The sequence below is a fragment of the Pagrus pagrus genome (assembly GCF_965226575.1).
Source record: "Pagrus pagrus genome assembly, chromosome: 2".
In the NCBI taxonomy this organism is placed as follows: domain Eukaryota; kingdom Metazoa; phylum Chordata; class Actinopteri; order Spariformes; family Sparidae; genus Pagrus; species Pagrus pagrus.
Window position 1 is genome coordinate 5,388,146 of NC_140186.1, and position 16,257 is coordinate 5,404,402.

Genomic DNA, 16,257 nt, shown 5'->3' on the forward strand with positions numbered 1-16,257 from the left:
TTTGTATTTTCTCTGTGGCCTCCATGGCTATCTGAGCTATCGACTACCAAGGTTGCTAACTCTCAGATAGCAAGTGAACTTAGAAGATAGAGCTAACGAGATTGAAAGCAAAAACATTAATTTTGACAGTCAGACACATTTTTTCAGCTAAAACTATGCTGCTGAGAAGATGTTTTATTGGTTCGGGCAACTGCTGATTACTAACTGGCTGCTATTATTGGGATGAATATTAAATTAGTTTATTTTATAAATATTCTCCAGCTAAAATAAAAATGTGTCTATGTCTTTCAAATCTGCTAGTTCCCTGTTTTAGTTTGCCTTATTACAGAAAGTCAAACATCTGTGTGTTGGTCCAGCTCTTCAGACAAAGTGTGCATTTTAAAGACAACACATTGGACTCTGAGGATGTGAATTTCAGCCAAAACAATTAGGTATAATTAACAGAATCAAATTATATCGAGAGTTAAAAGAAGAACAGAATAGTCCTGGAGAGGATTAACATGCAGTTCACTAACTACTTAAAGCTCCCTCTGGAGATTTTTACTGTAATATTCTTGGTGGCGTCCCGTTGTGACCGGGCCTGTTTGGATAGATGTTTTGCTGCGGTTCTGCACCATTAGCGAATGAAGCGACCAACTAATGATGAAGCATTTTCACGCTGTGCCGGAGCTTTAGCAGCAGCATATGCCTGCGTTCGCCGCTCTTACATGTGGCACATGCAAAGTTAAAGTTTGACGGTGCAGGTGAATATAAACGAACAGCCGGAGCTCCTCTGTGTGTTCCCCCTCAGGCTGAACTACAGTGGTTTTGAATCATGTGGTGACCTATCAGAGTGCAGGCTTTCCCTGCAAAGCTCCGTCCCTGTGAGTGAGGTAATGCACATTACTGATGTATGACGTGACTTCGATGGAAAGCTGTGTATTTATATGTCGCGGCGTTGCAAGATTGAAACAAATAACAGGAAATTCGGCAATACAGGAAGCAATCACACACAATGTCCCCTAGTAGCAAGATCCAATTAGTGGATATCAGTTTGTGGTTCCTCAAAACTAACATTTACGTTTCCCCCCCGAGAGGAAATTAACGTTGGGTGATGCTGCAACTTCTCTCTGTGCTGCAGTGTGTGGAAAGGTTTTGGAGGAGCGTCTGTGGTTTCACAGAGATGCTTCATGTTTGTTTGGATGAGCCCACTCTGCTCCCCCTCTGCTCTTCTAAATCGCTCCATTATCGCAGGAAAATGCACTGGAAATGAAGTCATTATTTACATTTTTAAAGATTGTTCCATTCGCCTCCGATCAACCGTAGCACAGGAGAAGCCTCAAGTGGCTCATGAAGCCGCTGTGACCCATCTGCTCGAGGTTTAACTCTGGAGAATCGACAGAAAAACGTTGCAGCAGAGTGTTTGTCATTTTTTTTATTTCGGTAGCTGCTCTGCGAAATCATTTCATAAATGAGGAAAAGCTGATTAAATACGCTAAAGAGGGTTTTTGAAAAGACCTTGTGTTGATTTCCCTTTTCTCAGCAGCTACTACTTGTCCTTTTGTTGAAAATGTAACACTGCTCCTCTGCAGTGGTTTCCATCTGCGGTGGCACCTGCTGCTGTCTATGAACCTCAGGTTTAATTTCCCTTTAAGCGACTTTTAATTTAGTTTCCCGACCAGTGATCTGTTGTGGTCGTGTGAACAATGACTGTCCTCTGTCAGCATCAACAGCAGACCGAGCTCGGCGATTATCTGATACCACAAACCGAATGTGAGCTTTCTAAATGAAATGGTTTCGGTGCTTGAACTTAACCGAGACTTTAACCAAATGAGCAGATGATCAGAAACACCTGTTAGTATTAGTAACAGTCATGCAGGAAGTTTTGGCAGAGACTGAGAGATGACTTTGGTTTTGTGCTACGATCGAAAAGCACCAGAACATCTGCTAAATAGTCATTGTGGCAGGATTGTTTACTCTGAGATCAAGAATAAACTTTCAGACTGCAAGTCAAAGAAAATGAAATGAGCAAACTCAATCCATTGATGAAGATCGTGTGACCGCTGTGAGTTGTTCCAGTTCGTTATGGCACTTTTTTATGGTCGGGAGTGTGAATACCAAGAATAGCAGCTGCCACGAGGCCGCTTCTTTGGACATGCATGGGCTGAACTTGACGGTTGACGCACAGATTCCAGTTTAGCCTCATGGTTTTAATACTCAGGTGTACAGGGAAGTGAAACGCTTCTGTAGTACAAATAAATACAAATGGTGCAACATCACAGTGCAGAAGAGCAGTGAACAACTGTATTATAGTGAGGTAGTACTGTATGTACATGATGGCTGTAAGTGTGTCAGATGGGAGCCAGTAAGGTGCAGTAGCAGTAGTAGTAGTAGCAGTAGTAGTAGATAAAGTACAGTAAAAGTAAGTGTATTATAATATGAGTGATATTTATGATGATATATATTTATTATAATAATAATAAGTTTTGTCTGCCATCAGTGACGGAATGAAAGTGAGTACATTTACTCAAGTACTGTTCTTAAGTACCATTTTGAAGTACCTTATTATACATGAGAATTTCCATTTTCTGTTACTTTATACTTCTATAGTGTGCAAGTATTTTACTTTTACGCTGCTACATTTATTTGATAACTTTAGTTACTCTGCAGATTACATGCTGTATCAGAGCCAGTAGTGCATTTTTATATTAATATATGTATTTATTTTATCTGCAACTGAATAAAACTATAATCCAATAATCAGGAAAATGCTGAATATTGAATCCAATAATAGTCCAGGATGATAATCCATTGATCCATAGTATACAGTATATACATACATTTACTTTTACTTTTACTTTTGATACTGAAGTATATTTATTGCCAGAAAATTACTTTTAGTACTTCAGAACTAACATCAGATACTTTAAGACTTTCTCTCGAGTACTACTCATGTAGGTGACTTTCACTTTAACCAAGCTTTTAGCACAATATCTTCACTTTTCCACAGTAGGACCAGTCTGTGTCGGGTTGTTTCTGGTATAAATCAGTTATTTTGGTGGCTCAGTTGGTGGAGCGTGTGCCCACGAACACAGGCTTTGTCCTCGCTCCAGTGACCCGGGGTTAAAATCCGACCTGTTGCCATTTGCTGCCTGTCAGCCCCCCTCCCTGCAGCATTTCCTGTCACTCCCAAGCTGTCCTGTCAAATAAAACAAAAGCCACAAAAGGCCAAAAATAAATGAATACATAAATAATCTCATGTATTTCCAGGTTCATTTCGGGGTCTTGCAGAATAAGAGTCAAAGTGGAAACGTAACAAACGGATCTCCAGGGACTGATGCATGACTCTGAAGCTACTCGCTCGCTCGACACAACAAAATGATCCGTTTGCATGGAGTCGAGTTCATTACTGCGCTATGAATCTAATTCTGTTCCCTCGTTTAATCATCATACTGTGTCACTGTGTTAATACAAACAACGCGCGCTCGTGGTAATCACACCTTTGAGCTACTCCAACCCGGCCTAAATGATTCCCCATCATGCTTTACCGCCTAAAGCCATCTGTGGTTTCTTATCATGTTGTCCTCCGATGATTTATCCTAATAAAAAATGAATAATGCGTCATGTTGATGTGCTGCGATGCTTTCCAAGGAGCCCTGAGCATTTGGCTGTGCAGAAAGGGAGTACCTCAGTGTTCTCTGAATGAGTGGGAGCTTTAAAATGTCAGCAAACTTTCTCCCTTCCTCTCTTTGTCGGCCCGAGATGACAAGGAAGGCAGAAAAAGAAACAAAAAAACTAGTCGAGTCTTATTTTCTGTTTTTGAAAGCCGAGAGCAGAGAGGAAGATGGAGACAGACTGAAAGGAGAGGCAGGAGGAGAGAAAGAGAATGACAATGAGGTGTCAGCGAGGGGGGGAGATGGAAAACGGTGACAAAAGGTGTTATTTGTGTGCGCGTCTGCGTGCGCACGCCCGTGTGGAGATTAGCATGAGCACAGCAAACAGCCCAGGGTTATTTACCCAGCTCTCAGAGGGATCGGACATGCTAGCACGTAGCCTTTTTCTCTCCGGCACGCATCCTGCTGACGAGTAGAGCTCAGGGCGCCTGACATTTTCCTTTTTCGTTCCTCCCCCACAGCCCCAGTTTTCTTTTCCCTCTTCATCCTCGACCTTTTCCAGTGAGAGCCCCGAGTGCAGGTGAGGCTTGTGCTGTCGAGAGGGAAGAAGGGTCGGCCGAGATGAGAGCACTTGAGATGCTAGTCGGTTAGCTGGGCTGCCAAAGGGTCAAGGTGGACACCGACGGCAGAGAAACACGAGCTGAATGCAGAGCTGCAGTCGCTGAATGGACGCTCGCTGTTGAGCTCGAGCGGCTACTGACAAAATCATCCACACACGATCACATGAATGAGTCACACATTCATATTGTACACTATTTGACTGTTATCAGGTCTGGTCACCCGTATTTTCTCACTATCTCTAGTGGTATCCAGTCATGCCTCCATTTAAATACAGTGGAGAAGGAGCGATGTGGTGCTCACATAAAACCAACACAGACAGTTAAAAGTGAGGTTAGTGGATTAGGGAGGGATGCACAATTAACTGGAATGGTATCAACATCGTAATACGGCCAAGCTGCATTTTTTTCTGACAAGATTTAACGTGTGCAGTGCTGCAGAGATGCCCTGGCCTACAAGCCTCGGTCTCCAGATGTGAGATAAGATGTTTATTTGGTACGGTCGCCAACGGATGTCACACTATTATTATCATTTTTTCAGTGGAAATGAAAACTGTGATAAAAGATTATCATTCCTGCTAATCGTGAATCATATCGCAATCGTAATATCTGTCAAAATAAACTCCCTTTTTTAAAAAAAAACACTTTTTCTTCTTCTTTTGTTTTTTCAGGCCGCACCAATGAATAATTTTTCGCCGGCCGTGAATCAAAGAGTCGGTTGAGACAATGAAGGAGTAAAGAAAATGAAAATTGGGCTGAGCAGATGGCCTGAAGCACACAAGTTGAGCTAAAAAGCTAATGTTGCTACTTTATTTGTAATGCTACACAAAGAGCTCGTTACACCGCGCCACAAAAGTGGCCACAAAAATCAATTAATGCAGCTTTAAATGTCGTTTTAATTCAGATTTCCATTCATCTCTCATGTTATCAGGGCGGCAGCAGGCGTCTGCAGAGATAGATATCTCAAAAAACATGTCCGACTGGAATAACCGCCTCGTGGTTGTATGCCTCCGTGCACAGTAGAAGAGAGGATTTGTCTCTGAGAGTTTTGTTCATTGTTGATTCCTGCCACTTCCCTGCACCCGTCATATATATTTTTCAAGGTTTGGAGAAGTGCGAGCTGTCATTTTTTTCCATAGTCTGTAAGCCTCTGTGCACCAGCACCTTAATCACGTCACACTGAAGTTGACCTTTGACCTCCTGGATATTTAATGTCACCACATTTTATAAGATGAGACATTTGTGTCATAATTAAGCACGTGAATTATATTTCTGTCCGTGTTTTGTGAGGTCACAGTGACACATCCTTATGAGGTCATCCCTGAGTCCGAGTGGACATTTGTGCCAAATTTAACGAAAATTCCCTCGAGGTGTTTCTTAAGATATTGTATTCATGAGAACGGCGCGGCAATTACTGGTGCGGCGGCATGAAACACTTCCAAGAACGGCAGTATTTGGACGGCTGACCGCGAGAGAGATGATGCCTGTTTCATAATTTGGCTGAACGAGCCCTTTGACACGGGGAAATGGCGGCGGGTCAGTCGCAGAGGAAGTTCTCCCTGATGCTCTAATTGAAGCACTTCCAGACTGCACTCTCTGAGCCGGCAGATGAAAACCTTCTTAAAGTGTATCAGTCAGTCTTGTCTCTTCCACTCTCCTTCAGCGCTCTCATTGCTGTAATGTGAAGGAGCTCTGCTTCTGACAGTGACTGGTGTCGATGCGGCAGACTGCAGCCACCGTGACCTCTCCGATCGGCCGAGGGAATGATAGACTCTCCTTCCTGCAGTGCCCCATGTATTATATTTTTCATCCCCGTATCTTTGTGTCTTGTTACGCTTTTTATTTGAATATATTCTGTCGTCTGTTCGTGCATATTTTCTGTGTCTTTTGGCCATTAATCACAGAAACAGAATCAGTGGAACAGTGCACAAAATGTACAGATTTATCTTTTGTAGCTGAAGTAAAGACAATCCATTTATTGCTTTGACAGTACACTCGGCTGATTATACAGTCCAAAACTGAGCATGTACTGTTCAGTTACAGTAATTATCTGCCTCCCTCTGTCACGCCCCCTCTCTCTGCAGCCTTTCGGGTCATTATATAACAGCACTAAGGTCAAGGACGGCAGCGTTCAGTTTTTTTCGCTGCGGTTTAAGCAATTAAGCATCTCTTCACCCAGAGTGGTGCCATCCAGCTATAATTGTAAATCCCTGAACTGTACCCGGGTCAGTCACCAGGACCACCCCTTGTTCTCCAAGCTCGTGAAAAACCCAATTCTGCTCGAAACAGGAAAGTCATGTACGTCAGAGGCTGCTTTGAATGCGAGGCTTCTATGGCAACACTGCGGGGAAGCAGATCTGGAGTGTCATCATAAGTGGCACTTGAATTGCACCAGCGTCGTGGCTTCTTATGTTGCAAGACCTTTCTTTTTTTTCTCTGTTTCACAAAACTCTTTGCAAAGTATTCTGAGCAGCGTGTGTTGTCATACAGAGCATTCCTGGGTGTTTTTTGGGGCGATTTTATTAGCATTTCCTCCGCCTCTTGGCGTCTTGTAGTTTGCGTGGAGCGGAGACTGATTAAAAAAACCCTCAGGAAGTTTATTTGCCTCAAAATAGGCCAGCGGTCAGCGCGAATCCAGGAACCTGCCAAACCTTTTTTTTTTTTTTTCAGATCCACTGTTGATTCTCCAAATTTAGGAGCAGAGCAGACGCTTTATGATGTGTCCTGCTGCTGCTGGAAGTGACACAAATTCACGTTCCCATGCAGATGCCTTGAAATGACACATCCCTTTTTATTCGCAGACGGGTCACTGAGAGGTTAGAGAAGGAGTCTAAGCCACAGAGGGAGTTGATGGACCATGGAAAAGGGAGTGAAGCTCGGTTTTAACAAGTTATATTTCCTGGCATTTTTTTTATTCTGGGGCTGTGTAACTTTATTTGCGGACTGGCTTTCCATTCGCTCTGCTGCCCTGTTCGGCTCCGTTCTGTGGCTAAAATTAACACCCTAAATGTCAAGTCTGAACGTGAGCGAGGGTGTGGCGTGATGGCTTACGGTGTTATGGTGATAACAGTAACACGCGCACACAAAGAGCCACAGTCTCTTCGAACGGACATGTATTCACTCGCGCAGAAAGACACATCCATTACCCTTTTTTTCCCTTCTTTTCAAAACACACGCTCACTCACACCCTACATCAGAAAATAGTCAGAGCCAGCAACTCTGAATTCCCAGCGTGCACGGCGCCTCCTGAGCTGTGCCTCTAACAGATAAGTGAGCTGTGGAGCGCAGAGACAGGCCTTGTGATCGCACTTGGCAACCGGACTCGTTACAAGTCTGGACAACGCGGCGGCCGCGGAGAAATCTGCCAGACCCGATCGGACACCGTCGCTCTCTCACACGCGCGACAGCGACTGCTGATCAGTCTGTCACACCGCTTGAAACCTCTCGCTCAGGCAGGAAAAGAGCCGCGAGCAGCACGAGGGGGCAGGAAACAGAGGAAGTTTTTGTCAGGGTGTGTGTTTGTGTGTGCATGTTGTCAGTGTGTGGCAGCAGTGCAGGTCCGAACGTGCTTTTTCGGGGTCGTGTGAGGAGAGTTAACGTGGTTGTGGTATGAGTCAACAGATGGGCCTCGGAGTCAGCTGGCACTTTGCAGCCGGTACAGTGTGAATGCAGTCTTACAGCTTGAATTTGAACGCACGTATTTCAGTTTTCAAAGTAATGTGCGTCTCATATGTGTCGACTACTTAATAGGGACGTCACAAGAAAATCGGACTCAACTTAAAGGTAATTAAATCACACTTACAAAAGGCATATTCACAGGAAAGTGATTAAGATTATGTAGATGAATGCCACTTGGCTGCATGCGTCAACCTTTCTGACGAGAGCTCTTTATGAAGTGCTTTAATGTGAGTTTTTCAAAGCTGCATGCAACCATAAACCTACAGGAACCTGGCAGGGACAAAAAGGGAAAATACAATCCTCATAAAATCATAAGAAAATGTGGCTGACAGGACAAACTTTTTAATTTCAGACAGGCACTCAACAGGACGATTAGCCAAAACTGCATCTCATTGAAATGTTCAGTCGAACCGCTGTTGCAGCAAAAAATGTAATGCTGAAAGTTTACAGATGCAAAAACACGATGATGATTTCACCTCTTTTCCCTCATCTGCTTCAGCAAATAAAACTATTTCTTAAACTGCTGCCACCTGTCCTATGACCGTGCACTATTGGCTCTGCTCATTGCCCCGAATGACCCACAATCAAGTGACGTAAGGCTGCTTTTATAGGACCGAGTTCCTTCGTGCCAAGATAATGCGGCCATTAAAAACACAACACTCAACAAGTTCAGCCTCCCAGCTTTTAATCGGCTCCATCAGTGGTTCTCTAACCGAGAGTCAGCGAGGGTTTATCTGAAGTTGTTGGAGCAGACGCTGCAGAGGAGACTTCTTTCTTCATCCCACGGTGAACTGCAGCTCCGACATCTTCATACTTTGATTCTTGATTTTTGCAAAAAATCGCGATCACTATTGTTTTGGTCAGCAGGATTATTTTACACGGCTTCTCTTTGACTTTGGAAACATCATGCATTTGTTGCAAAGGATTGCCGAAATGCAACTCCTACGTCCTCATTGGCTGCTCCGAGCCCTGGTACCATAAAAAACCACAGACAGACATGCCACAGCCTGGCTGAGAGTCAGTTTGCGCCTTTAGGGAGGGGCAGGAGAGAGCCACACAATGATAATCAGCATGATAATTGTTCTTATCAATTATGTAGTTTTCATAATCGCTGGAAGCCACACCAATGGATATCATGATGCAAGTGCTAGGTTTGATTTCCTCACTTTGGAACATTTTTGGCACAAACCAGCATCTGTTCAGCCTTTCCCTCTGCTGCAGTTGTTCTAGATTGCGACAGATCGGGCAGGAACTTATAGATAAAATGTGCAAGTGGCACGTGCATACATGCATGCAAACACACAGACACCGGCCAGCCGAGTCAAGCGACACCATCACAACAACCTTGCGCCGTTCGCTTCCGTCAGAAAACCCTCGGTTGACACCCCAGCTGCACTTTTCTCACACTTCCTGTTCAGCAGAACAGAAAGTGGTCACATATGCTTCAGTGTTTATTTGCGAGAGCGACACTGCCATCTGTAATTCACTCATTAAAAGAAAAGAGGGTTAAAGATGACATTAAAGTAAAATATGGGGATTTTTTCCAGATATAGACGCAGATTTCTGATCCTTCTGCACAACATGTGTTCAAACAGAGGTGAGGTGTTATGACATCATTTTCCAAAGCTGGGCCTTTAGCGTAAAGCTAATTCTAGACATCTGTGACATTTTCATTAACATTTCTGTCCTTTGGTGCTAAGCACTCAGTATGTTTGGGCTTTTTGGGTCCATGAAGGTTGAGGTGTTCGTTCCATGATGGCAGTTGTTGGTGCTGCAACAAGATCTTTATTCGCGGGTAAATATTGCTGATTTATTACCACCTGTGTCGCGGCATTTATCGCCCTTCGTCACACTTCCTGTGTCCCCGTGTTATGAAAGCGCAGATCTCCTGAACTTGGTGAGGGAAGGGACTGGCAGTGTGCGCCAAGTGCTCTCAGGCTTTTCTCTCTGGTCGACTCCTCAGTAAGTGAAGAGCAGATGACAGCAGAGGCAGGAAGAGCGGAGCAGATAGCGCCGGCTCTCGCTTTCCTCTCCGAGATCACACAGCTGACAGGAATCACCTGATCCTTTCATCTCGCTTCGTGGGCGTCCGCTCCTCTGTCTCTCTCTGCCTTCACTTCGCTTATTGTGCCACTCTGCCTCCGCACTTCCCTCGCCCTCCATTCCACCTTTATTTTTCTCCCTGTGTTTATATGAACTCTTAATAATTTGATTAGAGCCAGTCGGATAATATTGCAACTGTCAGATAAAACCCCTTTAGAGTTATCTTACTCGCATTAAGGTTGTAATCGCAGGAGCAGAACTCGATTAACCCAGCTGGATTACTCAAATTCCTCTTGGCACCAATACAGCTTAGTGACTTCCCTCTATGAAAAAAAATATATATATATATCATAGCCAGCAGCTGTGTCAAAGAAATGGCAGATTTTTTATTTAGTGGGTGACAGAAAAACAGCTTAAATGTTGGAAACTAACACCGTAAGTATCCGAGCTGGTGCCAAGGTGATGTTTCCTCAACAGGGAAGAGAAGCACATCTTTGAAATTTATCATTCTGTTATATTCCTACTTCCTGTTAGCTTGTTAGTCGTGCATACATCAGTACAGGCATTAATATGTAATGAAACACTTGAAGTTATTGCCCTATTTTCACTTAGAGATATACAGCAGATATATTCGTATCAGCCAACAATTTGCAGAATGGAATTTTTTTGGACGTATTTATTGGTTGGAAAAAGATAAATACTGTTAGTAATCAGTGATAGTTATTCTATTTATCTGACAGTTATTATCTTGATTATTTTACTGTCAAAAAATGTCCATTTAAATTGAAGATGATGTCAAACAACAGTCCAAAAACCCTCAAACTCCATATCAACATAGGACTTGATGACCTGGAATTGTCTGTTATCAATTAGAAAGTTAGTTTCAACCAACGTATTGATAAACTAATAGTTTCAGCTCTAGTGACGGGATATTTGAACCTACAGTAGGAAAGAATATCCTAATCTTAATATGTTAAGTCACGTAGATGGATTTTCTTTGATGATGACAATTTTAATAAAAATGTATAAAATCTGGCCCTTTTCTTAACATTTTAATGCACAAAATGTTACATGTGATTTATTTAAAAAACTGGAATCATAATTAAGACTTTTTTCGTAAAAAAGTTTCTTCAGAAATCACACAATTTGATCAATCGATTATCAAAATAGTTACGGATTGATTTAATATTAATAGTAGTAAAGTAGAGCCTGACCGATACTGGAGTTTTGGGGCCGATACCAATATTAGATATTGATATATTGGCCATTATTCTTATACACACAGAATATATGTGATGGATGTGTATGTAGCAAAGGCAGGAAAGTGCACTGAAACAGGAAACTTGACAGGAAATGTCATAATTATGAATAATAATAATGCATTATGTAAAAATAAAATCCTATCTGCCAACATATACGCTGACACCAATACCAATGTCTTCAAATGTTCTTTTATTTGTTATTTGGCCAACCAGCTCTCCCAGCAGTCAATCTTCACATTTAGAAAACTGCACTGATCTCACTGATTGCTTGAAGATTGACCTCCAATCACCAAACTGATTAATCAGCTGATTGTTTCATCTCTACTAAAGGGCTGTTTCCACCCCCATCCTGCTCTAGTTGAAGTCGAGTTAATCGTACCCTATCACACAAACCATCTAAGCCTTCATTTTCTTGCCTCAACTTAAAAATGCTTTGTCAGGTTTGTGTAAATCTCGTTTCCTTAATCAGACTGTTACCCTCAATCTGTGACTCCGCAGCGCTGAAGTTGTTTGTGTGCATGTAAACACACCGAATCTTTCATCTCTTTCTGTTGAACTTTTCTGTAGCACATCCTCCTCTCCCACTCCAGCCCTCCTTCACACTGTGATCTCGTCTGCAGTCTTGATCACACACACACACACACACACACACACACACACACACACAGCTTCTGGCTCTTTCTTTATTCGGCGCTTGCGCTGCATTCCTCCCCCACATCTCTCTCTATTTCTATTTCTTCCTCTCCCTCCCTCCTTCCTACTCTCCCTCACGTCCACAGCCACACATCCTCCTGCCGCACCACCCCTCCTCTCCTCTCACCCTCCTCGTGCCTCCCCTTAAAGACTGCCCTTTCGTCCCCCTTTTTATCCCTCAAGCTGTTTCCTTCTGATTTTTCGCTCCTTACATTCCTCCCTCTAATCACTGTCCCTTCACTCTCACTCTCTCCGACCACCCTTACTCCCGCAGCAGAGTGCCTCCATCGACCTGTAATTAAAAACAGTCGCCGAGGCCGAACGGGCAGCGGTCAGGTGAAACCCTTGACTCCTGTCCACCACTTGTTCCCCGGCGCCGAGCATAGTTTCTGCTGCTGCAGAACACATTACATTACCGGCATCAGAATGCCCACTTGCCTTGTCGCAGGAGAGTTAAACCGAGCAACTGCTGCAAGAATTGAATGTATGGTTGTAGATTTCATGACTGTGGGCTGCTTTAAAACCAGCGTGGCCACTTCTCGGCATTCAGTATCGTGTTATGCATTACACAGCAACAGTGCTGGACACAAAGGCGCCATTCTCTGGGTCCATCAGGCCTGATTTTGTGCTTTCAGCAATCACTGCCCGGACTGTACGCTAATGCAAAGACCATAAGGCTTAACCGGAGCCAAAATGGAACCTTTCAGCTTCCATCTTCCTGTTTCCGTAATAACAATGGCAGCCACACACACACACACGCACACAATAGAAGTGTGTCAGCGAATCCTTCAAGCCCTGTGTTTTTTGGGTGTTGACCTACTTAAGCTAATCCCAGGCCTGTGTGACTGTGTGCCGTTTAATCAGGCTCCATTTACATGTAAGCCATTTTGATTGGAGTGTCAGTGACAAGTATTGAACTGGGGTCTTGACCTTGCCAGTTAACCGGATCGTTAGCCGGCCGACTGATTTCATGAAAAGGTGACGCGGGCTGCTTTCAACCGGAGAGGACGCAGCGACACAGGAGCGGATGAAAGGACGCCACGAGCACGAGCAGGTGCGCTTTTCACAAAAGCTTGGCTCGCCGCCGCGACGTGTGTTCACACGGGTAAACAAACACGCCCCGGAGAATTGACAGTAAAAAACCCACTTGTGTCTGCTGCCGTTTAATTTTCTCCCACACAGACAGACGCGGCGAGGTTTGTATGTTCAGTGCGTGGATGCAGATCCACAGCAGAGACCACTGTCACCCCACGATCTCTCTCTGTTGTACACACACACACACACACACACACACACACACACAAGCCCAAATAATGACTTCAATACTTCAGGCACAAACAGAGGCGGTAGTCCTTGCAGCAAACAATTCTCAGTTCAGCAGGCATCCGAGAGAAAGAGAGGGAGGACAGGAAGGTGGGAGAGGAACGGGGGGGAAAAAAAATCTTGCGAGAGAGAATTGGTGTTTTCATCCTGTCTTGAAAATAATGACACACCTGGGGAAAGAATTGCAGCAAGGAGAGCATGTTTGTTTACTGTCAAGATGATCTGCACAGCCCTGTTATTACAACAAACGCCGGCGTGAGTCAGCTGAGTCCGCCATACGATCACAATGCAGAGCGGTAACGAACTAACTGTAGCCGGAGATGCAGCAGTTGGCCCTTTTTTCGGCTTCCAGTCGAGCCGAAGCGAGTGGGCGTGGCAAACAGAGGAGGATGGATGCTGCAAACGACTGAAGGAGTGAATCACTGCAGCGAAGATTGCTTTTTAAGAGAGCTGTGTTCATTAGCGGAGCGGCACGGTGATGTACGACGGTGCAGGGGATTGTTGGAAACTGGGAAGATGGACGTTAAAGCCTTTGTAGTGGAGGGAAGTTTTCCCGTAGGCCGCAGATGTATAATTGGCTTACCTTTTTAATTTGGTGTTCAGTCAACAAGACCGGAGGCTGTGGCAGCTGAACTGAGATCAGCGGGCTGCGGGGAGTCTTATTAGCTTTTCAAGACAGAACATCCCGGAGACGGAGGGAGGAGAACTGAACTCAGATCAGCGTCGCAGAGCCGAGAAGATGCAAAGCCAGGAGTTTGATTGTACGCCGCAACTTGTTCTACTTACTTTCGGCGAGAGTTGCAGGCGTCGCTGCTTTTTTTGTGCGTGTTTCTTTTGCTGACACTCTTTATCCGAGAAAAATAACATTTCAGTGCTCCGCTTTTCAATCACAGCAGGCTTCATCAAATATGTAACATATCTTATGTAAGACATCCAACGTTAGCCGACAAAGCTGCACAAGTGAATTACTGTAAGGGAGGTGTTGTATAATGTTACGTTCCTTTTTTAAAATTCACAACACAGGAATCAAGCCTCATCTGACTTCAGAAGCAGGTCGACCACATTCACTCTGAGAGCGACTGTTCCTGAGATATTCATGATTTTGAGTCTGTCGATCATGAAACTTTGACAAAATAATCCTCATACGAGGTCCGGCTTTCAACAGCATCTCACAGTATTCACAAGTTCAAGACTGAGGTTGCTAAAGGAGCTCAGTGTCACTATTCATATCAGTTTACATGTGTTATATGGCCATATGTGAGTGGATTGTAATTGGACGTGAAAATTGAATTGAATCAGATTATTGCAGACCTATACTCAAACCTCGTGTGTTTAATCAATTATTACATCATGTACATAACCAATGTGTTTTTATTCAGGTTATACACATAAAAGTGACGCATTTCAAAATGGTTATTATGTCTCCTGTAAAGCTTTACATCAGACCTTTGTAACAGAATTGGAAAGAAAATGTACGAGTAATTAAAATACTTTAAGCTGCTGGTGTGTTATCTCCCGTTACCACCGACGTACGTCCCTGCGCCAGGTTTAAAAGCGTCCTCGTCTCCGCATCGCATGTCCGTAACTTAGCTTTGTTCACTCTCATATGCATAAAACAACGCTGGCCGACTAGCCAAGGAAGCTAAGCTAAGAAAACTGTGTGTAAAAACGGAGACACCGCGGGGAAAGAAACACTGCTGCCACACATTTAATGAGTGTTTTGGGTTCTCTCTAACTGAGCTGGTTTAATAAGAAAATAATAAACAGGACACGGAGACGTTATGTTAGTGCACTGAGCGGCAACATGCTTCTTTTCATTTCCTCTCCTCACATATCACAAACAACAACAGCTCTTTCCCTACGGCAACTCTGAGGGGACACGCCACTTAATTGCAGCGGGGAGCCTTTTGAACCACGATGTTACGATGGTCAGGGATTATGGATGATGGCGTTGTTCGTCGGCCCGACCCTACCTCCAGCACCTCCCACCCATGTTAACGTTAGTCTTTAGTCAGTTAAGTGGACTTCACATACTGAAACCTGCTGGACAACACATCCCCACACCCTGAAGTGCAGTTTAGTAAAACTACCGTCATTCCTGCTTGTAAATAACAGCCATAATAATAAAGCGTAACAATAACTGGACAGATTTTCGAGCAGCAGCCGAAGGTTTAATCAACATACGAGAAAAACCCAGCAGCCTGCAGGAACATGACATTTAAATTGAAGTTCCTGCGGGGGGAAGAGAAAAGGAGGACAGCGCTCCATTAATGCGAGAGCCACCTTTTCTGGGCTGAGACTGCAGAGATGGAGCAAAAGAAAAAAAAAAAAAGTAATAACAGAGGAAAATGGTACAGTGCAGCTGAGGCGGGATCAGGGTCTGAACATGTCGTCAGTGCCTCTGCAGACTGCTGGTGTCAGAATGTAAGAGAAAGTTGAAATGAAAGAAAGAAAGAAAGGAAGGAGGGAAGGAAGTGAAGAAGGAGATTGGCTGAGTGAGCCTTGAGAGAGGAAAACAGAGTTCAGCTGAGGCTTTATTGTCCCTGAGGTACAATGACTGTGCAGCTTTTATAGTTACAAACAAAACTTATACAAGGACATAAAACCCAAACACAGACCACCACTGCTGCGGCCTGAATGCTGTTTGCTTCACTCACTAATATTCTTAAAACGAGCACTGCAGTCGTTCCTCCACCGGGCCGCTGCTGCCTCTAGTATAGAAGTATATTTACTGGTAAGGATAAGACTGTGTTTGATTTGTTGTGTTTATATTAGTGTGGTACTATCAGTGTCCTGCCATTAAAGGGGCAGGACGCTTATATTACATGTCACTGCTAGAAGACAACCTGTGGAAACACCGGAGCTGCACTGAAGCCTCTGAGGTTTTCAAATGTAGCTTTGAATAACTGTGGTCGTATTTTATCAGAACATCGCCGTGAATTAAACCCCAAAACTAAATCCTCCATTTGAATAAACTGATTTATTGGATTACAAGAGCTTTTTTTTTTATTAAATCAGTGTTTCTTTAATGAATATAAATGAGCCAAA

The 16,257-nt window shown here is 43.8% G+C and overlaps 1 protein-coding gene across 4 annotated transcripts in view; it reads left to right on the forward strand.

The window, feature by feature from the left end:
- The window catches only part of mgat3b (beta-1,4-mannosyl-glycoprotein 4-beta-N-acetylglucosaminyltransferase b), a 76,358-nt gene that overhangs the window by 28,056 nt on the left and 32,045 nt on the right, over positions 1–16,257 (forward strand). The window contains exon 1 of one of the 4 annotated variants that reach the window (XM_084378671.1): positions 4,122–4,173. The exons of the other annotated variants lie outside the window; for them this stretch is intronic. The gene's annotated coding sequence lies outside the window, so the exon portion shown is untranslated. Of the gene's footprint in view, positions 1–4,121; positions 4,174–16,257 lie in introns of those variants that run through there. 4 annotated transcript variants of the gene reach the window in all.